This window comes from Sceloporus occidentalis, unplaced genomic scaffold (assembly GCF_023333645.1).
Source record: "Sceloporus occidentalis isolate IW3139 unplaced genomic scaffold, rSceOcc1.0.p SCAF_2, whole genome shotgun sequence".
Lineage (NCBI taxonomy): Eukaryota > Metazoa > Chordata > Lepidosauria > Squamata > Phrynosomatidae > Sceloporus > Sceloporus occidentalis.
Window position 1 is genome coordinate 25,403,833 of NW_028316982.1, and position 16,202 is coordinate 25,420,034.

Here is a 16,202-nt window from a genome sequence, read left to right on the forward strand (position 1 = left end):
GAACCACTGTAGTTCTCTTGATGTGCTGCAAGCTGGATGACTTTGGATGATTCAAAGTATTGTGTCAATTCAAGCCCTGGTCCAATACTTGATTAATATAAAGGTTTCTGCTTTCCAGGGACCAACAGTACACATACTGGAAGCACCTCCATGTTCACAAGCCATTGGGTCTGATGTCAGTTTGGCTCGGTAGTACTGGGGTGGACAATATGAGCTGTACTCAGTTCACATTGTTGAATTATCAAGATATTTAATGATTAGCCAAGTACATGAATCATACTACACAGAGATTTTCATTCTGATTTGTTATAGTCTGTTGAAGCAACATCAGTGCAAAGAATGGAAAGATATCAAACCTTATATGTGAACTTCTTTAAAAAGCAGCAGCAAAATCCTGAATTTATTCCACTATATAAATTGAAGCCATCCTCTGTCGAAGAGTCCAGTCTGTTTCAAAGCAAAACAGAAGTCAAAGGTGAAAAATTAATAATACTGTGACATGGTCTGGCTTGCCTTCTAAAGCACCTGTGATGTTTATGCCTTTGCCTGTTTGCCTAACTAAATAGCAACATGTTCCAGGCAACATTTATTTCAAAAACTACAAAGCTAGATGATGCCAGTTGGCATTTTGTAGAAGAAGTAACAGCTCTGTTTTCAGTGCCCCATAGGATACAAGTGAATATGCTGGAAAAAGGCAGAAAATGTGATTAATCATCATTATGTATGTCATGCTTTTCAAAGCCTGTGTTATGATACTCAATTGGCCTCAATTATTACAGCAGTAACTAGTTGTATTTCTGTAGTTTATGTTCTAGCACTGTTCTTCCATGGAAATAGAAGTTTAGAAGACTGTCCCATTGTTGTTTTAAAACTTGGATTAATTGAGGTGATAAAAAGTCACATAAATCCTTTTCATCTTCAATTGGCTATCTCTTTTTAACTGTGTAAGACTTCTCATTTCCAATGTTTGATTTGTTTTTAATTTGCTTTTAGTTTGAAAAGAAATTCTCAGAACTGTGAAGTGAGAGCCATGATGTAAAGGCCTGGCATTTGACTCTCTAGTATGATAAATGTGCCAGAAGTGCACATGTCAAGCTGGAAGTAATACATTTATAAAGTAAACTAGTCCCAAGCTAATTTGATTATTAACAGCATGGCCTAAATCAGGTGTCTCAATGGCATGACCCTTCAAATGTGGTTGAACTTCAGCTCCTAGCATTCCTCACCAGTGACTCTGATAGCTAGAGTCATAGGGTGTTGCACTTCCAGAACATCTGGTGGGATGCAGAATTTCCACCATCGCCTAATTCCAATTGCTAGTCTCAAGTAAACTTTACATTGATGCAATTTAAATATGTGTTGATTTGCCAAATTCCCTTTGAGGTAATGGGTCTACTCTGGTTAAGACTAGTAATTGGATAGAAACCTAGTACACCAAACTAGACCTGGGAAGGCACTAGCAACCAGTGCAACTGGCACAAAAGCAAGATTACATTCAGAGATTTTCCAGCCCCACTGGCATTTAGGCAATCACATTTTGCATCCATAGTAGTTTGCACAGCATGTTCAAATGAAGCCTCAGACAAAGTTCATTATAGTATATTTTTGTGTTTTTTTCGGGCTATGTGGCCATGTTCTAGAAGAGTTTGTTCCTGATGTTTCACCAGCATCTGTGGCTGGCATCTTCAGAGAGCACCATGCAAATGAAAAAACAAACAAACAAACAAACAAAAAAAACACCTCAGGATGAAGAGGAACCCATCAAATCATAAGTGCTAAGAGTTCCACAGCTCAGCATGGACACAGAGAAGGCTTCTTGACCAGGCACACCTATTTGTCAGGACATGGAGAAGACATGGATATGCAAGCCATCTATTATGTACATCTTTGTAAAAAAAATAATAGACAGGCTTTTGGGGAAGGAAATGTTAATCTGATAACCTGGGTTAAACCATGATTTTAACAGAAATCACCAGCACCTTGAGTTGTGCCCAGAAATATAACAGATGTCAGTGCAATCTTAATATTATTACTCACCCATCCTTGCTGCTGAATACTGCACCAGCTGAAGCTTCTAGGTACTTTTCAAAGGTAGTCCCATATAGAGTACATGGCAACTGAGACATGTGTGACCTGTACTACCTCTATTGCCTGTCACAGACTTCCCTCTGTGAGGAGTTGAAATCTTAAAAGGTCTACATGCTAGTCTAGCATCTTGACACCAGTTCATAGTTTTCTAACAGGTCCCTTGACATCTTTGGTAAAAAAAAAAAAAAAAAAGACAAATAATTATGCTTTTAAAAAAAACATCTTTTCTCATGGAAAAACAGCCTAATTTGACTTAAGTAGATTTTCATTTAAGTGTAATCCCTTCAATGTTTCTCAATTAAGTCAGCCAAATTTTAGAATATCATAAATTAAATACTGCACTTCAGATCTGACTTTTCAATCATTATTAATTTAATGCTTACCCCCATTAAAATCCTCTAATTGACTCATGTCACCTAGATTTTTTCCCTTTTTACTCTGTTTGATATATATGCAATTTTCCCCATATTTGGTTGATATATAATTCATTGACTATGATTAGGAAATAGGGAACATTTCTGTTCACCTACAAATCCAGTGAAATACAAATATCAGAGTTACATCCTAGTGGATATGGCCATCCACCATCTGAGAATAGAGATTATGAAAGCTGAAAGGTAGATGCTATGAGCTTTTGCTTTTCATTGTCCAAGTCAATGTAAATGTCTGAGCTCGTACAGATTTAGGCCATCATGAGATGACATCTGAAGAAATAAACCTACTGATTAAATATAAACTTTGTACATACTTTAGACAAATCAAACATTAGCACCACCTAGAGTAGAATAGCACCACTCATTCAAAGCTACAGTAGGAACCATGCACCACTTTAAATACTGTTAAGATTGCAGTTCCTAGCACCATTGGTTATTCTTCCTATGGCTGCCAGGAATTGAAGTCCAACAACATTTGGAGGACCACATGACTTCTACTTTGACTGTGACTATGGGCTTCTCTACATGGACAAATTCTCCTGAATTCCCTCCAGGGTTGCTGCATTCTGCTGATGCAGAGCCAAAACCCTGAATCGGGTGCAGAGTATCTTCATGACACCTGCACCCAATTTGGGGCTTCTCCCCCATAACTTGCATTTAAATAACTCACCTTTTGTTGTGGTTTTTCAGCTCTCTTTCCAGTGATCATGGTGGCTACCTTAACTTGTCATCCATGTAAGCTTCACAACACTGCTGCTGTGAGTATAAGTCACTCTGAGGTCAGAGTCTGGGAGCAGCGGTCCTATGGGAAGTAGCAGTCAGTCTCTTTTTTAAAGGCTGCAATAGATTCTTCCCAGAGGACCTGAGTGCATGGGGCGGATTGCACCGAAGGAGATGAACCTGTAGATAAGTTAGGCCCAAGCCATGTAGGGCTTTAAAGGTGAAAATCAATACCTTGTACTGTGCCTGGAAACTAATAGGCAGCCAGTGAAGTGATTTCAGAATCGGTATTATATTATATCACTCCTAGTTTTTCCGGTGACCAACCTGGCTGCCATATTCTGTACTAATATAAGTTTCTGGGTTAAGCACAAGGGTAGCCCCATGTAGAGCACATTGCCGAAGTTGAGTCATGTAGTTACTAGTGCATGTACCACAGTTTTCAGGTCCCTCAGTTCCAGGAAAGGGTGTAGGTGGCATATCAGGCACTCTTGACCGTCCCATTTACCTGACTTACCATCTGGAGAGGTGGATCAAAAAGCACCCCCAGACTGTGAGCACATTCCTTTGAGGGGAGTGTGACCCCATCTAGGACTGGTAGTTGTATCCCAATACCTGGATCAGGGGCCCCTACTGTAAGTACCTCTGTCTTGTCTGGATTCAACTTTAATCTGTTTTCTCTCATCCAGTCCATTATCACTTCAGGACATTGATTATGAGGAGAGACACCATCTGAGGTCAAAGCTGAAGACCCGGCCATGAAGAAATATATCTGGGTATCATCAGCATACTGATAGCACAGCTCCATATAGGTAAGGTGGTGAGTACATCTCATCAATTAGAATTGCAATGAAACCAACATATATTTTGATGATGTCCATGTGCTTCGAGTTTTAACATCTGCTTTTCATATTGGGCCCGTACAGATAGACCAAAATAAAGCTGCTTTGGGTCACGTTGGAGGTATGCTGACTGAAGCATGGCGTTGGTGAGGCTTCTGGACTCCTAGGATGCATCCATCATTTAAATAGCATACCTCCAAAGTGACTCGAGGCAGCTTTATTTTGGCCTGTCTGTACGGGGCCATTGTCATCCTGGAATGAGCAATGGGGTGATCCCTGAGAAATTGGGTTTTTTGTTTGTTTGTTTTTCCTTTGTTATTGATAATATGTGCCTTCAAGTAATTTCCAGCTTATGGCGACCCTAAGGTGAACCTACTATTGAGCTAAATGACAGAGCTTTGAAAAGAATGATAGCAAAAAATAGCAGTAACTTTAAATAAAAAATTAGCCTTCATTAGCACAGTATGAATTTTGGCTGCAAAACCACAATAAATATCCTTCAAATATAAAATCAATATTTGGCCAAAAAAATAAAGGAATCTGCAACACTAATGTTTAGTTCCATAGTTTCTTACTGAAATAGGTACAGTGGCATGCATTGTGCTTGATGATCTGTGTAGAAGTAAGTAGAAGCTATGTTGTGGGAATATATTCCTAAATTTCCATAATTTCCACTCCATATAATGCTCCATCCTTTTACTGTACTCACATACTTGTCTGTATCATTTTGAGTGAACCAACTCTTAATGGGTAATAGCACCCACTCATAAAAGTCCTATTAATCCTGGGTGGTTATTTACAGGCAAGTGGCAACCCAGTGACTTATTGACATGCTCTGGTGCCTATTACAGAAAGCTAACTGTAGGCACCTGATTTTGAAGCTGTCAGCCATTAAAGCTGACATTTATCTTAAGGTCAGTTTAAAACCTCGCCATGTTTTTCATTATCTATACTAACTCAGCATGCCCTAGTTTGGCATTTCCTGAGAGTTCCATTGTTTCCATAATTGAATAGTGGCACAAACACCTTTTTGTACAGCACCATTCCTTTGGAGAAAGAAGACAATATGAAATACCCACAGCATCTTCAAAGTAGCAAACTTGAAAATAAATGCTTAGACTTGCCCCAGCATCCTCTGAGTGATTATTAGTTTATCCTCCTAGCATTTTGTTTGCTATCAGTTAACATTACATATTTTTTTCTGTAACCTGTTAAAATTGAGGCAATGTTGTTAGTTTCTGTCTCTCACACACAGACTCTCACTATTCCCCCTAACTTTGATGGACTTTGTTCAATAAAGTTATCTTTATTGGATAAAAGCATTAGTTGACAATGCTGCACAGCTTTTGAATTACACTGACTATATTAATGTCACAAAATATGCCAAACTGTCAAGGTATTTAGATAAATACTTCAGAGCAACATTAGAAATTACACAAACCAGAATGAGAATTTAACCATGAAGAGGATGCTGTTGCAGCTCCTTGTCAAAGGCTTCCTTTTTTTGCAAATGATATGTTGTTTCTTTAAAAAGGTATTCTGTGTGGAAAGAAAGTTAAAAGAAGGAAATCTGCACATTTTCTAACCTGTTCCTGTTTCTAACACACATGGATGCACAAGTGCAAAATGAATGAATTCTTCAAAAGGCATAATTATGAGGAGTAATGGCCACTTTACATGGACATTACTCCACACAGCTTTTAAACTGCAATCACAACAGGAAAGAAGTGGCTTTGGTGGTACTCATCGGATGATGATGCCTCCAGCCCATAGCTGCTCTGTCTCTGACCCATCCCTTTTCATTAACATTTCATCCCCAGGTGCAAAATGTTACTCCCAGGGCAGTTGTGTGTCCACCAGTCACATGATGTCCGTGTCCCCTTCTCCCCCTGTCCCTCACTATTCCCAAGCACCCTGATTACTTTTATTTATTTCTATTCCTTTTCTTTCATTTTTTTAAAATTTCAATCAGGGTAGCAGAGGTCTGGAATAGCATGGAAAAAGAGAGGAAAACTTTAAAAATAATCTAAAGCCATAAGTCAGGAAGAGAGCATGATGGAGGCTGTCACCCCAGTCATGCTGTTGAGAAGTATGATGATGGCTTCTCTACAAGCAGTATGTTCCATTTTTATTTTATTTTATTTTACTAGCATGGCTGATGTGAGAATGGCACTCATGCAGTTTGGAGGGCTTGGAAGTTATGTCTTCAGGATAGATCATTCGGAAGACAATCTTAATATATGGGGAAACTTCAGCAGCATAGCCTTGGTCTCAGGATTTGCTGGAATTTCCACATCTACTGGCAGTGTTTTCAGAATAGGAAACCAGGCTGTCAGGACTGGGTATTTGGGAGTAGGTCACCACAAAGCCATGGATTCCATGGCAAAATGATCTTCAGTAAACTGATTTCAGGACAGCATTCCTGAGCAGCAATTTCAATGAGAAAATGAAGCCTATTTGCTGATGACACATTGTTAACTATTAACAATTTAATTGATAGATTGAGAAAAATAAAAGAACATGGTGAGATGAAAGGGTTACAGATTAACTGGAAAAAACAGAAATCATCTTATTTAATTACACAAAAGAATAGGAATGTGAATTTGTAAGACAAATCAGTTTAGGGATACAACTAAAAAGTATTATTAAATATTTAGGAATAAATATAATAAAAAATTTAAAGGAAATGTAAGAAAAGAATTTGGTACTTTTAAGGAAAGAAGTGGAGAAAAATTAGTAGAATATAATAATATTCAATTATCGTGGTTTGGAAGAATAGCATTAATTAAGATAAAATATTACCAAAATTATTATTATTATTATTATTATTATTATTTAGAATGTTACCATTAAAAGTTGTGGAAACCGAACTGAATAAATGGCAACAAATATTGAATAAATATTGAACTGGAGAGGACAGTGGGATATGGTTAGCCTTGGTGGCTGAGTTAAGAGAACAAACTGTCTAAAGAGAGGCAGGAAAGTCTCTAGGTGATAGAGGGATATCTAGGGAAAAGTAAAGTGACAGTAGTCGAGTCAAATAATACAAGTGTAACTAAGTAACCTGTGCCTGAACTAGCAATTACATAATATCATTCAGTTCAAGAAAGAGATGTTCAACCATTCTGTTTAATAAAGTTTATATTTTGGTTTACATAAAAGCTTGTCAGTCATACATATCAGCTCCACGCTACTATATTAAATAAGGTGAACCTGCCAGAGGGAAGGGGTTTCATATTACATAATTGGGTGGCAGCGGTGGGATAACAGAAGTCCCAGGTGCTTGCCATAAAAAAAGAAGGCTTGTGGTTTGGACATCCAGTACATAAATGGTGGCAGCGTAATTAGGTGGCAGCGATGGGATAAGTAAAGCCCAAGCGCCTGCCATCTTTAAGAGGGGGTCCGTTACAGTTGGGCCTTCCCAATATAAGAGGATATTATGAGGCTAATCAACTGAGATATGTTATAGAAGGTATGTTAGGTGTGGGAGAATTGGAATGATTAGATTTAGATACAGACAAAATAGATATGAGAATATGGAACATTTTTTAGGGAATTTACTAAGAAAGAAATTAAGATAATTAGAAACCCACTTATGAACAACATATTGCTGTCGTCCCCAAACTCTGGAACGACCTGCCGAATGAGATCCATCAGATAACATCATTAGACAGCTTTAAAAAAGCAGTCAAGACGGATCTCTTCCGGCAGGCCTTTCCAGACTAACCATTCCGGCCCAGGTTCCCTGATTCCCTCATTCCTCCCGTGGCCCCATCTTAGTGATGGTCGAGGATCAACAGGGTTTTTAGTTTTAATTGCTGTTTTTATGCTTGATATTGTGTTTTTAATATGTTATACTCTTTAATATTGTCTTAAGGGGGGGAGGGATAAAGTGTTTTTAATTGTTATATTTTATATTTTACTGTTGTCAACCGCCCGGATTGGTTTGCCACAGGGCGGTATATAAATAAATATTATTATAATTATTATTATTATTATATTAGAAATATGGAGTAAAAGAGCTAATGGCTGACAATACATCCTGTTCTTCTGCTTCTTCTTCATGTTGTGCAATCAGTGTACATTATAGCCCCATCAATGTTTTATATGCAAGAAATGCATTTTCTGCACATAATATAGGGTGTTTTGCACAAAATATTATTTTCCACCAAATAATTCCTTTTCTTTTTCCTTTTAAAACCTATAAAACCTTTTTTGCTAGGCAAAGAACATTAAATTTCTCAGGAAAACTCCATGCTTTTGCATCAGGAAAAGTCTGAGGTGGTGTTAAGGCAAAACATGACAATCCCGTCCCATTTAAAAAACAAACAGAAATTGTCTTCAAAAATTTGGAGACAAACTGGATCTCAAAGGGAGTACGATAGTTTTGTTTGTTTGTTTTTTGTTTGTTTGTTTTGAGTTGCTATTGCAATTTAAATTTTATTTCCTGGACTTTTCCAGGAAATTTTATTTTTATTGGTTGAATTTTCCAGTACCCATATGGCCAGGAGGAGAGGCCTGCCTGCATGAATATCTCTCCATACCATTTAAACTGAAACAACCCCATTTTGACAAAATACAGGCCTATGATTAACATCATCCTTCCCCCCCCCCCCTATGATTTTAACACCTTTGCCCTTATGAAGATGCCAGTGGGGTTTGAAAGCTTACACATGTATTTTGTGCATTTTGGGTGGTTTAATAAAGGTATCATACTTTTGTGGATTTTAATGTACTGATCCAATATGGTTAGATGATCAGAGCTGATCTGAGTTCAGACTCACTCTAAGTAGTGTACTTGACAATGTTGTTATGAGACTAAGATGGGATGAGAACTATATATCATTTCCTAAGCTCAGAAGATCAAGAGTGGGACAAACATTTAATGATACAATAGCAAGCAAAACGTGTGAGAAAATATTGTGGTGTTCCAGATTCCAGCTGATCCATTCCATTCCAGGCTCCTCCAGAAAGAGTAAGGAGGTTGTGGTAGTTTGTGGTTGTTTACATGGCACATTAACTATTTTACAGAATCCTGGGGTTTGTAATTTGGTGAGGCACTAGAGCTTCCTAACAGATCAGGCTGAATATTTCACCAAACTACAAATCCCAGGATTCTGTAGGATGAAACCATGACCATTACATTATTGTCAGAGTGCTTTATTTCTGCAGTGTGGCAGGTCTCATGGTGGTTCATATATGTGGGTTTTTTTAAAAAAAAATATGCCTAGGCCAGATTGGAAAAATCACTTTTAAATACAGCTGTCAGAATTCCTTAACCAATGTAGACATTGGTTGGGGAATTTTGTGAGTTGTAGTTCAAAGTGAGTTCTCTAGGCTCTGCTAAACATCTGCAAGCAACAGTCCTGTGTTTATTCTGCAATACTGGTTCAGAAATTGTGCAGCATCAAAATCATTTACCCAAAAGTTTAGCAAACTTTCCTCTGAGGTTCTATTATGTCTGTGGGGGAAAGAATGTCGAAGGTTTTTATATGTCCTCCACCAAGAAGACTACTGTGCTACAGATTATTGGCAATTCTAAACAGCTCTACTATTTATTCCAAGGCTATAATTCAATTAACGCTAAAAAGAACAGAACATACCAAACTTGGGCTGCTCTAATTGCTAGAAAACTAATTGATTATACCCAAGAAATGATATGTTCTGGACAGATTAATTTATCCCTCCGGCTACATGCCGACATCATTAATGTCATCTCTAATTCTCCCTTGTAAAATGTAATATAATCTGTGGATCATTGTGTTATATAAAATGAAAATCAAATTGTTGCCATTTCAATACTTTGATCACTTTATGGGAAAATCTTTACGCTTCTAGTATTTTGTGTTGGCTGTAGAATGTGAAGAAGAGTTAATGAAATCAACATATTAATTACCTATCCTTGCAACAAGTGAAAGAAGAAAATATCAGTTGCTATTTTTCTCTTTTAATTTGGCCTCTGTTGTGGAGATTTATAAATAGAATTTTCTTTGCTTTAAAAAGAAAAGGAAAGGAAACATGTGACTGGGTTTGTTTTAAAAATGAGGACCTCATTGATTTTAATTTCATTTTCTGTAATATATTCCTGTTGGCTTTCTGAAGAAAATAGTTTTCTTTTGGTAAACACTGTTAATTTAGGACCCTTGAAGATAGAAAACTGTTGCCTAGGGCAAGTTACGTGAACATCAGCCTCATTGAACTTAATGCAACTTGCTTCAGAGTAGATGTGCATGGGATAGTGCTTTGAAACACAATACCGGTCTCATTCTAGAAAACTATGGATGGAGAGATCAGTCGATTTATACTCCTTGTCAGTTCTGATGTATTCTGCAGTGTTCTGCTACTTAAAGGGGAGGCGGGATTGCATTTGAATTGTATACATTTCCCTCTGAGACAGGTATTTTGTACACATTCTTCAACCAAGAGTTACACTACCAAATATTCAGTATCAAGGATATCCACTTTAATTTGTATATTTGTTCAGGAAAAGCAAATTAGATCAGTTGGCTTCTAATGCAAACCAAACTAAATTACCCCAACCCATAACTTGCATTCCTAACTGTGCCGATACTTCCTGAATCTATTTGAGCTGGAATAAAATAGTAGCAAAATCCCAAAAACATCACCTCCAAATCTCTTTCTGTTTCTTTTGGGTTATTATTATTTGGGTTATTATTATTATTATTCCACTTTTCTCCCCAAAATTGGAACTCAACGCAGCAAATTCTGTTCATGTGAATTTCTCCCTGTGTTTGGGAAATCTGAATAACCCAATCCCAAAATGGAATTTAGGTATTAGGAATATTCATTGTAAGCAAGCTTGGAGAGCTTACATTTTTAAGAAGAATGATTGTGGTAACATGCTGAAGACATCCACAACAGAGCCGTGGTGGGATGATGCCCTGGGAGCCCAACCATTATCCTACCACTTTTCAGCTACAAATGACATGTCATTGTACTAACTATTGCTAGTAGCGTTTCATCCTCTACATTTTACTGCCCCATTTAAAAAAAAAATCTGAATCTGTGCCATATGGTTTTCATATGAACTTTGCCACTAATTTCTACCTTGTGCTGACATTCTTTTTGAGTCATGTTTTAGAAACAAGAACCAGGGAAAGGTTTAGCACAATAATGTCAAGTTATGTATTCTGTTTTTACCAAGAAAGAAGGATAAAGAGACAAAGGGCCACATGGCAGAAAATCTTGTCTAAGAAAAAAAAGAAACAATACTTTCATTTCTCACCTATACATCTTCTGGCTTAAACCAGAGTAGGAGGAATTAATATGTTCAATGTATGTTAAATACATTTAACATTGTTAAATATTTAACAATGTACAGTATGTTAAATATATTAAATCAATAAAATATTATGTTTTTGAAAAGAAATATATGGACATCCAAGACAAGATGTAACTCAATATATTATAATTCTTGGGAAATGTTAAATGGAAAGGGAAATGCAAACCTAATGATTTTTTCCAGCCTAAATTGAAGACTAGTGATATCAGCAAGTCTAAAAGCACAATGCCATGCCTCTCTAACCATTACTAAGTCCCATGGAGTTCATTGCAGCTTACCCCTACATATATGGGTAGAGATGTGCAGTTCAAATCATTTGAAATGGATTTTTTAAAATAACAACAACAACAATAATAATACACTCATCATTCAAACATGAATTACCCTTCATTATTTCTTGCTGAAAACTTTGAATCATGAAAATAGAAAATCTGGTGCATTTAGACTGTCATCAAATGTTAATCTCAGCTGTACCTGACATTTTCTTCATTTCCCTTTGTTGGATATATTTACCTGGGCTGCCAAGTAAGCTTTTAGCAAACACCAGAGAAGCCCATGTGTATGCATTTTGTGAGGGTAAATGAGTTATACATTACCATATAAATCTGTTGTTTTCAGAAACTCATTAAGTTGCAAATCTCATCATTACTCAACTTCCAATAACTGACATATAATGCCTAACATTTTAACCATTCTAACATAGAACAAACATGATAACAATCAAATCTACTTCCTCTTTGTTGTTGTTGTGATCTTTGCAAAGTCAATGTGGAAATGCTGAAAAAGGTAATTTTAATTAATAAGAAGACATTGATGCATAATCTGTAGCTATTTCATAGTATATACTTTGTGATTTGTAGGTCTTTTCTACAAATAGGACTTGAAAGCTCCAACAGGCAGAGTCAAAGATATGTTGATCCACCATGCACTGTTCTGCTACACTTGTTACCCATGCAGAAAAGTTGCTCCTCTTGCCAAAAGCTTCTGTCCTAGAAAAAAAATTAATATTCATTAGAACTGCCATAGCTGTCTAGCAAAATTAATCAGTACATCATAATTAGCTAGGCTTTGCACATTTTTAGCACCCATCTTAATCATTCTTAGAAAGTGATCTAAAGGATTTAGAAAACAGGAAAGGGAGCATGCCAACCTCTTTTTATAGCAAGGAGGTTATCTTGTGGAATAAATAGACTACCAAGAGTCTTGTGCTGAAAAAGCCATTGCAACATCCAGTCACATTCAGTTTAGAAATGGGATGGAGCTAAGCAGAAAGGAAAGCAGACTGATGCCAACTGGAGACATAATTGGTAATGTTATGAACTCCCCTTAGGCCTTAGCACTTGTCGAGCTGTACAAACAGTTTGCAGACACAGATAACTCATTCACTCATGAACAAAGTGCATCAACTCACCCTGTAAGTAGATGGACCATGCTAGATCACACCGTCTCTCTCTCACCCTTCTGCCCTGCTCTGAATGTGGACCTTTATCATCATCATCACAATCATCGTTTATACCATTTTTTTCTTATAACTGGGATTCAAGGTAGCTTCAAATTAAAATATGTACAGTATAGCTAAAACATTAAAATACAATTAAACCATTCACAATATTAAAATAATGTAAAACCTACAATTAAAAATAAGAAGGAGCAGGGTTAAAAAAACAGTACAATTAAAACAATACACTACCCTCTTAAAAGCACTTTAAAATGTTCAGTTCTATCTAATGATGGAAGGAGGGGTCATTATGACCTTGGCAAAGCCTACAGGCAACTATTTTTAGGATGCATTTGCACTGCAGAAGCAATCCCATTTGACACCACTTTAATTGCCATGCCTCAATGCAATGGAATTCTGGGATTGGTGGTTTCATGAGATATTTAACCTTCTCTGTCAGGTGTCACTACAAATCCCTGAGATTCCATTACACTGAGACATGTTGGTTAAAGTGGTTCAAAGTGGGTTGTTTTTGCAGTGTGGATGCAGCCTCAGAAGGCCCTATGTCTCCAACAGCTGTGTCTGTGACAGTGCAGGACTGAGAGAAAGACCTCTACTGGGGATCTCAGGGTCTAGCTATGCTCATACAGAGATATACAGTCTGTTAGATAGTTTGAATTTAAGCTGCCTCAATGGGAAAAGGGTTACCTATGTGTTCCCTAAAATAACCTGATCCTGGAGAAGTCAGATCTGGCCACAGTGGTACATGCCTTGGTGACATCCCATCTGGATTACTATAATGTACTCTATGTGGGGCTGCCTTTGAAAAGTGCTCAGAAAATTCAGCTGGTCCAAAGAGCTGCAGCCAGGCTGTTAAGTGGAAGTGACTACAGGGAGCATACAACTCTCTTGTTGCAACAGCCCCATTGGCTGCCAGTCCAAAGTCTCATATGGCTTGGGTCTATGCTATTTGAAGGACCATGTCTCCCTGTACAAGCTGCCCAGAGTATTGAATTCATCTGGAGAGGCCTTTCTCTCTGTCCCACCACCCTCTTAGGTGCGTTTGGTGGGAACAAGAGAGAGGACCTTCTCAGTGACTGCTCCCAAGCTTTGGGAATCCCTTTCTAGAGAGGCCAGGATGGCATCATCCTTACTATCCTTCCAGCACCAGGTAAAGATGTTCCTGTGCAGTCAGATACATTACTACAACTGTCATGGCTTCATCCTATGGAATCCTATGATTTGTACTTTGTTGTGGCACCAGAGCTCTCTGACAGAGAAGGCCAAATATCTCACAGAACTTACAGATCACATAATTCCATTGCATTGAGCCATGACAGTTAAATTGGTGTTAAACTTCATTAATTGTGCAGTGTACATGCAGCCTGGGTCACCAGCAGGATTCCAGTATTTCAACCCAGGCATGCCTGTCTAAAAAGACAGCAAAAAAGACAGGCAAAACAAACTAAGGCCCGGGACAGATGGGCCCTTTGTAGCATGGCGGCAGTGTAACTAGGTTTAGGACCACGTGGCAACCACACAGTCCCTAACCCTAGCATGGACCAGCAGCGCTACAATGGCGGTGCCCCATGTACATGGACGCTGCCATTGTGACATAACAGACACATAGCATCCACACATCACTATGCACCAGTTACGTAACGAGTGCGCCATTGGTACACTCAAGATGTAGCAATGGCGGCAGAAAGGAACCCGGTTTTCCTGGGTTCTTTTTCCTCCAGAGGGAAGCTGTGTGCTTTTGCGGCTGTGACTTCCCTCTGGAGGAAATTAGGCAGCCAGCAGGCTGCCCTTTTCAGTGGTCTGTACCATGCCCTAGTAGCATAGAGCAATATTCCATCAAGAGAGAGAATCGAGAATCATAAACTACTGAGAAGGTTCACATTGATGCATTTGGTCAAGAAATTAAGCCTGTAAAGCAGCTTGGCAAATCTGGCCATAATTTTCATTTCAGTACCTGAACATTTTAGCTAAGGCTTCATTCATTACTTAGCCAGAAACAGAAGCACTTGGCTGCACTCTCCCTGTAATAAAAATGTTGCCAGACATTATTTAAAATGCAAAATAATAATAATAATAATAATAATAATAATAATTAAGGTAATAATGGGGAAAATCTATACAAACCAGGGAAGCAAAGGTTAATGATTTTAAAACTGTCTGATGTCATTCTTAATCAGTCTTCATATTGTCAGTGTTAGTAGAAAGCTCCTTCCCCAATTAGGGCCTAAATCCAATTGCTATGAAATACAGTAGAACCATTGAATCTATTGCTCTTCCTATATATATCTGCCTGACATCTTCAGTTGGAGGGGCCCTCCTCTGTGTCCCACCAGTTGGGGAAGTACATGGGAGAAGAACATGTGTGTAGGAGATTGGAAGGGCTGACAGAGTGGAGGTAGAGGGGTAGGGAGACCCAGGGGGCGAGTGAAAGGCTGGGCTAGGAGACAAGTGACAGGTGGGCTCCAGAGAGGAGCCTGAGCAGCCTCAGCTGGGGGTTGGAAACACGAAGCCCATATAAAGGGTGATGGGAAACCCCGGAGGGGGAGGATAAACTGGGCGTGGAAAGGACACGGGGAAGGATTGTGCGAGGAAAGGAGGGCAGAGGTTTCTTCTGTTAAGGAAAATGCAACATGGGATATACAGTGATAGAAATAAAACATGTATGTGAGAGTCACTATGACTAAGCAAAAGCAATTAAGAAGCCACACAGGTGTTAAAGCTAATGTAATTAGCAAGTCCTAAATGCCAAGGACAGAAATGTAGAGTGTATAATTGAAAGCACCTGAGAATCATTAAGTGTACAAGGTGAGATGATGAAATCATTAATTATGGGTTGAACTATGAGAACCAATCAAAATGGATGTACACGCTCACTGGGTGGAAACTGGCTAAGTGGGTGGTGTTTTACAATGGCTATAATAATTGCTATGATTGCCAATGTATTTTGTGGGTAGTTGTTGGATAGTTGTGGAGTTTTGTGAGTAGTTTGGAGAGTGTAGAGATTGTGATTTGTAGGGCATTAGTATTTGTATATAGTAGAATAAAGTAGATCTTTTATATAAGACTACTGAGTTGTCTGGTGTCTTGAGTGAAGATACAAGAGCCAGCAGGATCCTGGAGAAGTGTGAAGACTTCTGTGGAAGAAGAGTGAGAAGGCTTGGAGAGTTTGTCAGGGTCTTCAGCCTATTCTCTGAAACTCTGCTGCTTTAGAGCAAAGTTTTAACCACTGGCCAAAACTGGTCAGCGCCGGTGCATAACAAGGTGGTGAGTTAGAGCCAGAGGTGAAGAGCTACAACTCCCATCATCCCTGACATCTTCAGCCCACCAGGGGTGCCCTATCTCACTGCAGGGAAGCC